The following is a 15,940-nucleotide window of genomic DNA, read 5'->3' on the forward strand; positions in this document are numbered from 1 at the left end:
AAAAATTATTTAAAAAGTTCACTGTATTTTAATTGGTTCTCTGGAAGCAAAAGATCTCTTTCTCTGGACAGAATTGTTTATCTGGAAACAGAAGCAGTATTTCCTAGAAGCAATCCTGTAAACATTTCTTAGATCCCTAAGTTATGCTGTCCAATTCCATTAATGATATCATGTAATTTTATAAATACCATCTATTAAATTTCAGCCAAAAGAAAAGCCAAAGGTGTTCAAAGCCTCAGCTAAAAGGCGAGGAAACTTAGTGGTGGAGATAGGAGTCAAAATGAAGGGTTGTAGCTATGTTGAAATGAACTAACTATGAAGGGGAATGAGACTTTTGAAAGTAAAGATTCTGGGTTTGAATAAATAGATTGAGTTAATAGTAGTAAGTTATTTAAGATGCGAGACAACTGCAAAAGAGGAGCCAAAAGATAGGTTGGGTAGATAGTGGAAGAAGGTCAGTGCAGATACAGGACCCGCCTCCAGGAATAGGGCTAGAAAGACAAATATAGGAGATGTTGGGTTGAGAGAGACACGAGGGAATGGCAAAATGATCAGCCCTTCCCTGAGATGAGATGGGAGAGAGGTCCTGCATCTACTTCTACTTCTCTACTCCACCTACTTGTGCACTTCTAAAGCTTGATAGCTAAGCATTGATTAGATCAAATCAGGCTGTGAATGTCCTGCCAAGACATTTGGACAATATGCTAAATGTCATGAAGAGTAATTCTGAAGAGATGTAATTCAGAGAGTCAAAGCTTTCTCCCAAAACATTTGAGTTTTGCAGACTATTTTTTGTGTGGACTTAAAATATTAGCTCTTGCTTCCAGGCTCTTGAACAAAATACCATAACTCTGATTATTTGCTTGCAATCATTTAGTATTTTTCACTTCTAATAAAGCAGTCACAAAAAAATGATAAGCATCCAGTACATTAACATAAAAATCTTTGGGGATATATTATAAAGCTTAGTATTTATTAAGAACACAACTATGTTATTTTTAACAAGCTGGGATGCAATATTCATTTACTCCTGTTGCCATTTTCAGAGGTCACCAGCTACAGAGGTCCCTGGCAGCATTACTAGCGGGCAAAACTCTTTAATATATAACATGAAGGCTTTTTATAGAGGAATAGAGTGTCCACTCAGCACAAAGGTATGCAGACGCACCCATATATTGAATCAAATTTGTTGACATGTCTCTCCGTAGAGTCCTAACAGCCTGACAGCTCCCCAGATTTGTTGGACACTCTGAGCAGGGGATCCTGAAGCCCACACAGCTCTATCTGCCATGGTACTCTGTCTCCTAAAGGGGATGCTCAATAACTTCACCTGCTTTCAAGAAGTTGGCACTCGAAATGAGACCACTTTCCTTGACCAATTATAGGGCAATGAAAGATGTTTAGATAGTCTAGAATGCATAGATCACTTATTTCAACATTTTCTTTCCCTGCCTCTCTGGAGAATCTAAAAGTTAGAGGCAAGACAGAAGTAGTTTGCAATGCAATGTTGTTTACAGACTGATGGGTACCCTTTCTGGTCAGATAATCCAAGGAAGTAAAATTTTCTGAATACTTAAATTTCACAAAGTTGATTTTGTTCATAATGTTAAGCTATATTTAAGCTGGTATATATCCTAAGCATCTCTGTCTTCTCAGAAGAAAAATGTGTGTTAAAATTTTTCTGATGCCTTGGAGTTATTATCAGTGGAACTAAATACAGCCTGTACTACTTTTGTATTGTGATTGCAACAAATTAGCACAAATGTGGAGTTTTAACCAGTACAAATTTACTAGCTTCCAGTTAGATAGATCAGAAATCCCACATATGTTTCACTGAGTTAAAATCATGACATCATTGGGGCTGTCTTCCTTTCTTGAGAATCTAGGGGAAATTCTGTTTCCTTGCTCTGTCAGTTTCTAGAAGCTTCTCACACTACTTAGCTCATGCCTCTCTCCCTACATCCTCAAATCCAGCAGCATAGAATCTTCAAATATCCCTCTCTTCTGACTTCTGTTTCTCTCACTTCTCTTTCTCTTGCTTCTCTCTTTAAGGATTGGGCCCTCCTGGACAGGGCAAAATCATCTCTCCATCTCAAGATTCTTCACCCTATCTGTTCTCAATAGCCTGTAGGAACTTCTCGCTCAATGGCCAGTTGTGGTGTGTACAGGTTTCCCCCAACGAGTTTTCTCCTCCAAAGTTTCTATGGAAAGTGAGAAGATGGTTAAAGTTGATAGAATCCAAGAAGAGAGAAAAAAGGAAAGAGTGAGGAGAGAGATGGAAACCAGACTATGAGTGAAATCCAAGGTGGTCTTCTGTGAGTGAATCTCATGATATCCACATTGTCCATTTAAAGGACCATATTGATTGCTTCTAGTTTTCATATACATCAGGAGAGTTGAGTCTGCTATTTTAAGTTCACTCAACTATTCAAAATCTCTTTCTTGAATTTCATTCTCATTCTTTCCTCTGTTCCTGTACTCAGACTGCCCCCACCCCTGCTCCCTGGAATGCCTATTCCCTTACCTTTCTCTTTTCCCGAGTCCTTTTCATACATAAATTCTTCTTGAAAACTTACCCTTTCTTTTCAAATTAATCACCCCCGCCACTGTGCTCTTACTGAATTATGTTCCCGTTAAAACAGTTCTCACTCTGTCTGATGTAGTGGTTCATATGTATATCTTCCCTTGCTAATCTGTGAATTCCTCAGTGTTAGGGTGATGGCTGCATGCTCCTTGGTTTTGCATTTTAACATGTATCATAGTCCATCGTGCAGAGCAGATTGCTGGGGAGACAAACACATAGTTTGCTGAATGTGTAGCCAACATGGAGGGTTAAGAGCATGTGCTGGCTAGTGGAATGGACACGCACTGGTTCTGGGCTCTGGTTACTACCACTTTATTGCTTTTCACTTGTTGAAAGACTGTGAGAAATATCTGATGAATGGCTGAATAAATGAAAGTATAATAGTGCTGTGTATTATCACTTTAGTGCCTATTTTCCTTGTCATCCAAAAAGGGAACCTCAGCAAAATTAATAGCTACCTCTTAATATTAAAGCACTTAGTGCTGAACTGGCCTTATCTTGTTTACAATTCCAAATAGTTCTATAAAGTAGTCATTTTTATCCACATTTGACAGTCAGGGAACAAGTGCTGAAAAAGTCTTTTGCTCAAGGTGATACAATTTTTAAGTGTCAGAACTGGTATATGAACCCAGATCTAAATTTTCTCTTAACCTCTATTCTGTACAACTCTTCATGTTTACTTTTTATGCTGCCATGTGGTTTCAGAACCTTGTCCCATTTATGAGCTGAAAAGGACAGAGTAACAGGATGGTTCATTGCGCAGGCTCTGGGGTCAGACAGATAGTTTACAATATCTGACTCCTCCTCTGAGAATCTGAAATCCTTGCAAAACTTACTTAACTTTCTTAAACCTCAGATTCCTTATTTCTAAGAATGTGAATAATAATATTTTCTAACTTGAAAGGTAATTGTGGCACATAAATAAATGATATATATAACACGTTTATTACAGTACAGACTGTATGCTTCCTAGTGTTGCTGTGAAGAATAAATTAGGTAACATATCTAGCAAATTATGAAAATTAATAATGACAATTGATATTAAATAATAGTATGTGATATTTAATGTTATATTTGTTAAGTATTTAATATACACATATATGTAATATACATGTATGTATAACATATATAATTCATAATTAGGTATGATACAATGATGTCATATATGATGCGTCACAATAAACAGTGATAAATGTGATCTTTCCCATGTGCTGAAAATGACTTATTAAACTTTCCCTGAGAGGGAAGCTTCCACTTTGTGTAACCATCAGAGATTCTGAGATAGCATAATCTATAAAAACAGTATTTTATGATTGAAAAGTAGCTTCTTTGTTTTCACCTTAAAAAGAACAAGATCACAAGACTCATGTTCTTACTTAACTCAAGACCCTCAGAGTGTCCCACTCTAAAGAAATGACAAGCATGATAGACAAGACCCTCCCCATAGATCATAGTGCAGAGATGAAACCAGATGATAAAGCACATCAGCAGGATATTTACTATCAAGAGCAGCTTGGCTAAGGTATTCAAATAGTGGTCTCTGGTATATGGTTTGCCTCAAAAATGTTCTTGAGAATCAGCTCCCTTTTGTCTTTTCTAGGATATCTTTATACCATGATGTAGTGAGGCACAGTTTAATCTTTTTGAGAATCTGAGCCAGCTAATTCATGTGAATAAACTTAGAAAATTATAAGAAGGATAGATCAGGACAAAGGGAAACAGAGTATCAAAGAAAATAATGTATTTCCAGACAAAGTTAGAAGTAAGAAAATATCATAGCATACCAGAAAGTTCTACTCAATTGCTAAAGATAGGTTATAAACGTTATCTGGAGTAAGGAGGAAAAAAATGCTGATTTACATGATTAAAAAAATAAAATAACCTATGGAAGTTGCTGAGGGGTACCACAACTTCTTTTGGCACTGAGGTCTGAGAGAAACCTCTGTGAGTCCATGTGATTAGGCCACTGTGTGTTTCAGTAGAAATGAACCTTTGCAGCATCTGTTCACAGAATTTTGTGAATTTCATGTCACTGAATTGAATTTCCAGTTTCAAAGTGTTACAAGTGCACAGTTTAAGACAATAAACTTTGGAGTTCGCTTCATGGCTCAGTGGTTAACAAACCCAACTAGCATCCATGAGGACGCTGATTCCATCCCTGGCTTCACTCAGTGGGTTAAGGATCCAGCATTGCTGTTAGCTGTGGTATAGGTCACAGATGCAGCTCAGATCCCTCGTTGCTGTGGCTGTGGAATAGGCCAGTGACTACAGCTCTGATTCAACCCCTAGTCTGGGAACCTCCATATGCCCGGGTGTGAGCCTAAAAAGACAAAAGACCCCCCCACACACACCAATCAATTTCATAGAAGTCAAAATAAGTCTATTCAACTTATTTGCCTTTCAATGGCTGTTTGATTCAGGGAATGGCTTTAGAGAAGCTGGCATAGTTACATTAGACCCCAAACTTGACTGAATCCCACCATTCCTCTGGCAACAATGGGAAAAGAAGACAATCAAGGTGAGGTAACATTTAAAGTATCACAAGTTCAAAATGAACACGTGGCAGTTCTAGTAAGTGTTGCTGGCTTAGTTGGATTTAATATTAAGTAATTTTTATTTTATTACAAAAGATAAATGTGTCCATTATAGAAAATGTATAAAATATGGGAAAGCATAAAAATGAAAACCAAAGCTAATTAAAAATACCACCACCTAAGGATTGTCGCTGTTTCCACTTGAACATCCAGGCAGAGTTTTTGGATTTTGGCTTCCAAGCTTTTGGTGTGACAGACATGGTAATGGGTTGGAGATGCATAATGTGAGAAGCCGAGGGAAGAGGTAAACTAGTTCTGCCTGGAGCTTCTTGGAGGAGAAAGCAAAGAAATACTAGGAGTGTGGAATGGACCTAAAGGAACCTGACCTAAGAGTGAAGGGAGTTGTGAGGAGACAATCCAAGGAGACTGGCAGTTTCTGGAAAAAGTGGAAGGGGATTAGGAAACCTTGAGAGAGATCAGAGCAGTTATGAAAAATGAAAAATTGGGAGTGGGAAGGATATCTCTATTGTGTTTTGAAATTTTCTCCTGTCTCTTCAAAAAGCCTCTGGAAAACCCAGGCTACTTTCCAATGTTGTTTGGAATCAGATTTGTGTTTCTTTTAAATGGGACACCATGCTGAGCCTAGACTCAGGGTAGCCCAGGACATTCCTGTTACCATCAGGAAGAGAAACATTTTTTCCATCTCTTTACGGAGGTATTAAAAGATGGTGCTCCCATTCTGCTCTATTTTCTCAGTTCATTCCCTGAAACTGCAGCTAACTGAATGAGGAAGGAAAGAGCTCTGCCTTCTCATATCTTTTTGAGCATGGTTTATCCAGCTTTCGTTGTGTTGAATCTTTGTGCAATTCACATCAATGTACAGTAGTTCTCAGAGAAAGGAAATGCAGCTGAAATATTTTAAAAAAATACGTTTTGTTGGACTGCTATAAAAATAAGATTGGTAGTGTTTCCTTTTTATTTATGTATCAAATATTATATTGAGTTTTTAAATATGTTCCTGTTTGATGTTTCCTTTATTTAAAAAGGGTTTATCATGTATTAAGTTCTAGAATCTATTTTTTTCCTTCAAGTCATTCACTTCCACCTAACAATTATCTTCAGAAAGAAGATATCTCACTCCCCTGAGACATACTCTATGAGCACCTACTATGTGCTGTTCAGAGCCCTGAAAAGTATTTGCAGTGATGGGTTGCTTTAAGTCAATAGGAAACAACCAGGTTTCAAGAAATTTAGAGTGTGCATAGTAAAGAAAGAAAGATCTATAATGTTTAGGGTTCTAATCATGGAGCCAGACTCTTTATCTCATATTTCAAACAATATTTATAGTAGAGGGAACTTGTTTTTTGAACAAAGACTCTGTCTCCTAGTTCAAATATACGTTCTATTCTTTTATACTTTAAACTGTCAAGGAAAGAGGATTTTAACTCTAGCTGCTCCTAGGATTAGGCAATATACAGATTAGGCATTATATAGAGAAGGCAATAATTTAACTTCATTTCAGGGATATTAAAGAGTCAATCCATAGTAAGAGATTTTAAATATGGCCAAATATATACTACATAGTCTAGTTTTACTAAGTATGTTGGTTTAGCCAAGGCCCAGGGTTAAATATGACTTCTCTTTCTTGGATGTGCATTGTGCATATGTAACATATTCAGGTATTCTGACTCCTATTTGAATTGCGTCTTTTTGCTCTAGCACATTGGAATACAATTCAGCCACCATGATGGGGAAGAGAGAATAGATTTCGAGAGAGGGCGTTTTTATTTTAACTTAATTTTTTTTATTCTACCAAACTCATATATCTAAAGTGTAAAGTTCCAAGTGGCCCATCACTCCCTCCCTTTCTTCCTCCCTCCCTCCCTCCCCCACCACATACTCTCTCACACACAAACACACAGCTCTCTCCTCTCCTACTCCCATCTTCTTATTAATTTTGTCCAAAAACAAACACTCACCATACACTTAGATTTTTTATTTCTCCAGGTGATTAGATCTATATTTCCATGCTTTTGAGATGTTCTGGTTTGGATATTCCTCCCTGAAACTCCTCAGTACAATTATTCAGTAATTTTTGTTTTGATCCATTTTCATTGATTCTGTAGATTGCTTTGGATAGTATGGCCATTTTTACAATATTGATTTTTCCAATCCAGGAACATGGAATATCTTTCCATTTCTTTACATCTTCTTTACTTTCCTTGATTAATCTTTTTATAGTTCTCAGCATATAGGTCCTTTGCCTCCTTGGTCAGGTGTATTCCCAGGTATTGGATCTTTTGGGGTGCAATTTAAAAGGTATTGTGTTTTTGTATTCCTTTTCTAAAGTTCATTGTTAGTATACAGAAATGCGACTGATTTCTGAATATTAATATTATATCCTGCTATTTTGCTGAATTTGTTGACCGGTTCAAGTAGTTTTTGGGTTGAGTCCTTAGGGTTTTCTATGTATAGTATCATGTTGTCTGCCTACAGTGACAGTTTTATCTCTTTGCTTCCTATTTGGATGTCTTTTATTTCTTTTGTTTGTCTAATTGCTGTGGCTAGGACTTCTAGTACTATGTTGAATAGCAGTGGTGAGAGTGGGCATCCTGTCTTGTTCCAGATTTTAGTGGGAAGGCTTTCAGTTTTTCCCCATTGAGTATTATATTTGCTGTGGGTTTATCATAAATGGCTTTGATTATGTTCAGGAATGTTCCCTCTATACCCACTTTGGCGAGGGTCTTGATCATGAATGGATGTTGGATTTTGTCAAATGCTTTTTCTGCGTCTATTGAGATGATCATATGATTTTTGACTTTTTTTTGTTAATGTGGTGTATGATGCTGATTGATTTGCGTATGTTGAACCATCCTTGTGAACCTGGGATGAACCCCACCTGGTCATGGTGTACGATCTTTTGATACATTGTTGGATTCAGTTGGCTAAAATTTTGTTGAGAATTTTTGCATCTATATTCATCAAAGATATTGGCCTATACTTTTCTTTTTTGGTGGTATCTTTGTCTGGTTTTGGAATTAGGGCGATGCTGGCTTCATAGAATGTCTTTGGGAGTGTTGCTTCTTCTTCAACCTTTTGAAAAAGTTTAAGGAGGATGGGCACCAGTTCCTCTTTGTATGTTTGGTAAAATTCGCCTATGAAGCCATCTGATCCTGGACTTTTATTTGTATGGAGTTTTTATGACATCTTCAATTTCATTTCTAGTGATCGGTCTGTTCAGTTGACCTATTTCTTCTTAATTCAGTTTCGGCAGTCTGTAAGACTCTAGAATGTTGTCTATTTCTTCCAGATTGTCAAATTTGTTGGTATGTAATTGTTCATAGTATTCTCACATGGTTTTTTGTATTTTCGCAATGTCTGCTGTGATTTCTCCTTTTTCATTTCTTATTTTGTTTATTTGGGTTCTTTCTCTCCTCTTCTTAGTGAGTTAGCCAGAGGTTTGTCAATTTTATTTACCTTTTCAAAGAACCAGCTCTTGGTTTGATTGATTTTGTCTATTGTTTTTTGAATCCCTATTTTATTGATTTCCTCTTTGGTCTTTATGATTTCCTTCCTTCTGCTGACTGTAGGTTTTGTTTGTTATTTTTCTAAATCATTTAGGTGGTGGGTTAAGTTGTTGATTGGAGATTTTTCTTCTTTTTTGAGGAAGGCCTGTATTGCTATGAACTTCCCTCTGAGCACTGCTTTTGCAGTGTTCCATAGATTTTGAGTGGTTATGTCTTCATTATCATTTGTCTTGAGGTATTTTTTAATTTCTTTCTTGATTTCCTCATTGACCCGTTGGTTTTTTAGTAGCATGTTGTTTAGTCTTCATGTTCAATACTTTTATTATTTGCAATATGCAGTTATTTATTGCAGATGAACCACACAATAATGTACAAGGAGAACACTGTCCTTTTTGCATAATTTTTTCTTTCCCTTCTGAGCTAATAAATTATCTCCTTACTTGTTTGCTTGGTATTCCTTCTATGTATATACCAGGAACTCATTCCTAAACTCTCTGTTATAATGGTAACTTCCCTTACCATAAATTTAAACATATCAAGTAATTTATTGTTTTATTTTGGTTCCTCCTTAGAGAGATCCTTCTTGGAGCCCTTGGTCATTCTGTTCTAATCTAAAGTATTTGCTCTCTAGGTATGCTGCATAGTTGTCATCCTGATATATCTTCATGATTTATTATCCTGGATATTATCTTTACTTATATATTGCTTCTCTTTTTGTGTGATGTACATTTGATGCACCACTCAGATTCTCTTTCAGTGAAGGATGTGTTAGCTGCTGCAAGTGCTGTCTGTAGATAGCCTTCTCCGTCAGTCCCTGTCAGGAATGCTTCAGCTTTGGAAGGTTACCTTATCCAAGGCCAGATCCCTTTCTGGAGCCAACCACAACCATGTATGATTAATACAGGAGTTAAAAGGCCTGGCATCTTGTTTCAATTCAGGACAATTCCAAATGGCCATTTGAGCCCCCTCACTCCCCATGGTGTCACTGAAGGTTTTCTTTGTTCTGCCTTCCAACTTAACCTCTTTTTCAGGACAGCCCATCCTTTCTCTCCCTTCTACAGGTGTTTATTCCAGTGTCATTCCTGAGTAGATATCTCTGCATCTCAAATTCTTTTTTTTCTTGGGGACCCAACATATAATGATTTGTCATCTTTCTTCTTTTACACCCTCTTTTTGGTGGAGCAAACATTCTAGTAGTTTCCTGAAAATGGCTAATTCCTAGAATTGCCATACTTTTCCATATTTTATTGCCTTTGGTGTAATAGTTGAAACTTAGACTGGAATTCTGATATCTTCTAGAAAATTCAAAAAGCAGGGTGAGTTCAGAATAGCTTTTAAAATAGCCATGTAAGTATATCCCAATTTGTAAATCCCAGTGTAGTAAAAAGAAAAAAAAAAAAAGCCAAACAAACTAAAGTGATAAATCAAGGGCTATTGAGTTTCATGACAAGACTTGTAGACTAAAGAGAATGACAGTGTTGCTTTAAGTGTATTTGCTATATTAACCTAGATGTAAGGGTGAAGGGAGTGTAATGAGTAGAGAATATAAAATTAAAGTACCCAATAAGATGTTAATAAGAAATAGGTATGTACAATGATAAATTCTCAACTGTGATTTGTAGAAAAATTAAATTTATATACTATCTACAGAGTGCCTACTATGTATGAGACACCATGCTAAACACTTAAATGCTTTATGTAGATTAATTTTCAAGGTAACCCACTGAGGCAAGTACTATAAATATTCCTATTTTTCCAGTAAGAGACTGAGGATCAGTAAAGTTTATTATCTAAAATTGCATAGTTATTAAATAGTTGAACAGGTTTTTAAACTTAGTTGTTAGTTGATCTGGGTCATGCTCTTAACATCTGCATCACACAGCCTCCCTTATGAGAAATTTTATTTGTTTATAGTTTATTGATATATAGTTGACATATAACATTGTGTCAGGTTTAAGGCATAAAACATGATTATTTGATAAACATGTATTACAGTATGATTATCACAATAAGATTAATCAATGCATTTGTCACTCAACAGAATTATCTTTTCTTTTGTGATGATAATGTTTAAGATCTACTCTCTTAGCAACTTTTAATATACAATACAATATTGTTAACTATAATTCAAGCTAGGGGTCAAATCAGAGCTGTAGCCACCAACCTATGCCACAACCACAGCAACTTGGTATCTGAGCCATGTCCGTAACCTACACCTCAGTTCACAGCAACACTGGATCCTTAACCCACTGAGCGAGGTCAGGGATCAAACCTGTGTCCTCATGGATACTAGTCTGGTTCATTAACCACTGAGCCATGATGGGAACTTTCTGAGTTCAGTCTTTTTTTGATTCCACATCTAATTGAGACCATGCAGTGTTTGTCTTTCTCTAACCTATTTTACTTATCATAATGTCTTTGAGGTTCATAAATGTTGTTGCAAATGCCAATATTTCCTTTTTTTATGGATGAATTTTTTATGCATATAAAATTCAATGTGTATATATATATATATATAGTCTTCTGTCTTTTTGCCTTTTCTAGAGCCACTCCTGGGGCATATGGAGGTTCCCAGGCTAGGGGTCTAACTGGAGCTGTAGCTGCTGGTCTACGCCAGAGCCACAGCAATGCAGGATCCAAGCCACGCCTGCAACCTATACCACAGCTCAAGACAATGCTGAATTCTTAACCCACTGAGCAAGGCCAGGGATCAAACCCACAACCTCATGGTTCCTAGTTGGATTCATTAACCACTGAGCCACGATGGGAACTCTACCACTGAGCTTTCTTAATGTACTTCTATACACCTATAAATAAGCCATGAGAAAATTACAGCACAGTGGAGTCTCAACTTTGGAAAATAACCCTTACATAAGGTAAGTTTAGGGCTTAAATCAAGTATGTCATTATTGCCTTTCAAATACTTTATTCATAATGTATTTATATCATTCTTAGTTACAATTGAAAACAATACTATTTTAATGTTGATTATGAATTGAAAACATTGTCTTGATGGTGAGGTTATTTTATATGAGATATGTACATAGTTAATTGTGGGACTAACACCAAATCCTGAACACAAACAGTTAAGTCATGTGAGGTTTTTTTTTTTTTTTTTTTTTTTTTTTTGGTCTTTTGTCTTTTTGTCTTTTGTTGTTGCTATTTCTTTGGGCTGCTTCCGTGGCATATGGAGGTTCCCAGGCTAGGGGTCTAATTGGAGCTGTAGCTGCCCGCCTACGCCAGAGCCACAGCAACGCGGGATCCGAGCTGCGTCTGCAACCTACACCACAGCTCATGGCAACGCCGGATCGTTAACCCACTGAGCAAGGGCAGGGATCGAACCTGCAACCTCATGGTTCCTAGTCGGATTGGTTAACCACTGCGCCACGACGGGAACTCCAAGTCATGTGAGTTAATTGTGCATAAAGATGTAAAATCCTCTGATACAAATTGAAAAGCCCTTATATTGAGGTTATCAAAAGAGGGGTTGTAATCTGGAAATTGGAATAATGCTCAGCCACAAAAAGAACAAAATAATGCCATTTGCAGCAACATGGATAGAATTAACTAGAGACTCTTATACTAAGTGAAGTAAGTCAAAAGGAGAAAGACAAACACCATATGATATCACTTGTATCTGGAATTGAATATATGGCACAAATGAACCTATCTACAGAGTAGAAACAAACTCATGGACATAGGGAACAAGGTTGTGGTTGCAAAGAGGGAGGAGGAGGAGTGGGAGGGCCTGGGAGTTTGGGGTTAGTAGATGCAAGCTATTGCATTTGGAAAGGATAAGCAATGAGATTCTGCTGTATAGCCCAAGGAACTATATCTGATCACTTGTGATGGAACATGATGGAGGATAATGTGAGAAAAGGAATGTGTGTGTGTGTATATATATATATATATATATGTATATAAACACACACACACATATGTATGTATGTATAACTGGATCACTTTGCTGTACAGCAGAAATTGACAGAACTTGGTAAATCAAGTATAATAAATTTTTTTAAAAAAAGATGGCAGAAGACAGATGGGGTATTTCACAGTGCTGATTTGGGAGAAAAGTAAACCAGAATCTTAAGATTTCACTAACATGTCTCTCAGCAAAGATGGAATAGAGTTTTCTGTATTAATGCAAACTGTTAGTATGCTCTTTAGCATAAAATAATCATGATTGGAGTTAAGATAAATTTTAAAACTTCATTTTTGTTTTTTTGTGTCTTTCTTTTTCAGGCATCCTGCTACTCTGGATTTCTGGAAGTCAAGATGATCCCATGGGGGCAAAAATGAACTCCAAACTGCAAAATTGGAAAGACACCATATCTTTGAACAGTGAAGCAAGCAGGGTAAAGATGATGTTGTATTTCTTGTAATATACAATAAGGTCAATGGAATTCATTTCTTTAAACTTCATAGTTTAAACTCAGCAAAAGGCATAGCTGAGTGTTGAGGAAGCAAGTGGTGATAAATGGAAGTTTTTAATACTATTCTTACTTTGTTATGTAAATAGATTTTATGTTCTCTTTAATATAACATCTTTATTAATTTTATTGTAGAAAAAGATAATGGGTTTCACAGTTATAGTCATGACCACAGTCCCTTTAGCTGAATATTTCCTGTGTAGTAGTCTGAAGGTCTTTAGCTTTAGCCTCCAGGTTACTGCATTGGATGTGTTCAGGCAACTGGGCCTCACTGGTGGAGAAGAGTTATTATATTTGGAAATTAGAGTGTTGTTTAATGGGAAAACACTATTCAATCACAGAGATACATTTGTAAAGTTGATAGGAGTGGGGCATATGAATCATACATGTACTTTTGACCTCTTGTTCAGGATTTTCTGGTGCAAAATAATCCAGAATTTTATGAGTCAGTAATTGTGTATAAAACATTTTATATAGAATAACATTTGTATATAAGGACAGAGCTGTGAGTCATACAGTTGGTTTCTAATTTTTTATTCTTTTGGAACAATTTGGTGATTAAAAAGCTACCTCTCTCACCTTGGTGGTTCCCCATCTTTACCATGTAGCTAATTTCATTTCCAATGCATCTGAGGTCTTTGTTGGTGAGTGGCAAGAATGGCATGCAATAGAGGAAAGCGTTTAAAGTACTTCATGTTGCTTTGAGGTTCTTGTGTTTATTACTAATTCATGTGTCCAAAACAGCTTAGACACATTTCTGGCTTATGATGATGTGTTTGGTAGGCTATGCCTCTGTGACAGATCCAATTTTATAGTGATTTAAAGACCAAAAATGTTTATTTCTGTATTAGTAAAGAGTCCAGAATGGATGGGCAGGCTACCCTGCTCCATTTGAAGATGACTTTGGCTACTTTTCTTCCTACTTCTCTACTATTGTCTCTGCTCATTATCCTCATTGACATAGTTGGAGTTGGATGGCAGCCATGTCCATGTTCTAGATCATAGGAAGAGGAGTGAGCACAGAAAAATTCACATGCAGTGTTTTAATGTCCAGACCTTAGCAGTGTCATGCTATTCACTCTCACTCCCTTGCAACACTAATCCTACAAAAGAAGGGCAGGATGACTGACTTGGTACAAGATGGACAAGGGTGATTGACTGTGGATGAGAAAAAATGTTAGGGAGCAGTGAGAACAGCCTTGTGTTTGTTCAGAAAACTGCTAAGGGCCTAGCTCAGTCTTTCTGCTGTGCCTTGGTCTCCATCTTCCTTCTCTGAAATGGTAATAGATAATTTTTCCCCAAGTGCAGATATTCTGAATTTTCTTCTCAGAACTTTAAAACTGCTTTCAATGTATCTGCGATATGTTTTTTAAAATCTAGAGGGAAAACATGTTTTTCTTGTCTCACCAAATGAGTCATTTTCTCACTCTGGTTCTTGCAAGTTTTCTCAGTTCCCCTGTACACTTTCTGAGCGAGCACATTTACAAAATGTTAAAGACTCTCATTGCCTTGATTGGTCATCCTAAGTTAAAGTCAGTAAATGGAAGGTGTTGTTTAAATAATGCTCCCAATTTGGGGTGATGAATTTATTTCTCAACTATCATTCTGTGTCTTTGATCATACGTGGAATACATTATTTACATTAATTTAAGCTTTAACTTTGAGGGGTTGCTGAAATTTTTGAAAGCATATATTATATACACACACATATATATCTATATATACACACAACATATATATGTATATAGTTGATTAACAGTGTGTTTCAGGTATACAGAAGAGTGATTCAGATATATATATATATATGCACACACATATATTATTTTTCAGATTATTTTCCATTTTAGGTTATCACAGGATATTGAATACATTTCCTTGGGCTATAAAGTGTTGTTTATCTATATTACATATAGTGGTGTGTATATGTTAATTCTGAACTCTTCATTTATCCCTCCCCAACCTTTCCCCTCTGGTAACCATAAGTTTGTTTTCTCTGTCTGTGGGTCTATTTCTGCTTTGTATATAAGTTCATATGTATCATTTTAAAAGATTCCATATATAAGTGATATCATGTGTTTTTGAAGACTTCATTTTTAAAATGATTATGCTCTTAAAAAAATGGCTGACTTATAATAAGAGCTTAAATTATTCAGGTACATCAATTTCAATTCAATCCCATGTTATAACGTTAGTTCAGCTTGACACTATCATGTGAAATCAATAATAATGTGTTGCTGATTTAGCAATATGGTGTAATGTCTGAGAGAGCATTGACAGTTTTCCAAAACCTGCCGGATCACACATTTATTTTACTTTTTTAATAGGCCTCTGCTCTTTGAATCTGAAAGGATTCTTCTGGCAAGCTATTACTTTTCGAATCTTTGCATAGACTGTTTTTTCCTGCATTTCTTCTAGTGCCTTGGTTCACATGGGGAGTTAGTATATAGTGCCCATATGTGACTTCAGCATTTGTATGATTATGTATTTTATCAACTAGATTGTGAGCTCTTAGAAATCAAAGGTTTATTATTCTTGTCTTTGTTTTTTCCTGTAGCAGGTAATATATTACTGAATATAGATCAGTAAATAAATACATCTTACATACATGGGCAAGATCGAATGGATCAATAACCATGATCCAAGAGTATGCTTGGATACAGCAGACTGAGCCAGTGAAGATAGGCTTCCTTTCCTTCTGCCTCCAAAAATATAATCAAAGTGAAATTTAAATATGTAACTGAGCATCAAGGAAAGGGAAATCCGTAAGAGAGACAGAGATTGAGAGAGAATCAAAGCACAACAGAGCAGGGGAAGGGTAGTGATGCTGTAGTGGCTGTTGTGATAAACAGACCTGCTGACAGC

General features: G+C 36.4%; 1 long non-coding RNA gene across 1 annotated transcript in view; it reads left to right on the forward strand.

The window, feature by feature from the left end:
- LOC110257811 overlaps window positions 1–15,940 on the forward strand; it is a 57,975-nt gene that overhangs the window by 26,867 nt on the left and 15,168 nt on the right. Inside the window, exon 2 of the long non-coding RNA XR_002340808.1 lies at window positions 12,891–13,003. This is a non-coding gene — a long non-coding RNA (uncharacterized LOC110257811). The remainder of the gene's footprint in view (window positions 1–12,890; window positions 13,004–15,940) is intronic.

The sequence above is a fragment of the Sus scrofa genome, chromosome X (assembly GCF_000003025.6).
Source record: "Sus scrofa isolate TJ Tabasco breed Duroc chromosome X, Sscrofa11.1, whole genome shotgun sequence".
Lineage (NCBI taxonomy): Eukaryota > Metazoa > Chordata > Mammalia > Artiodactyla > Suidae > Sus > Sus scrofa.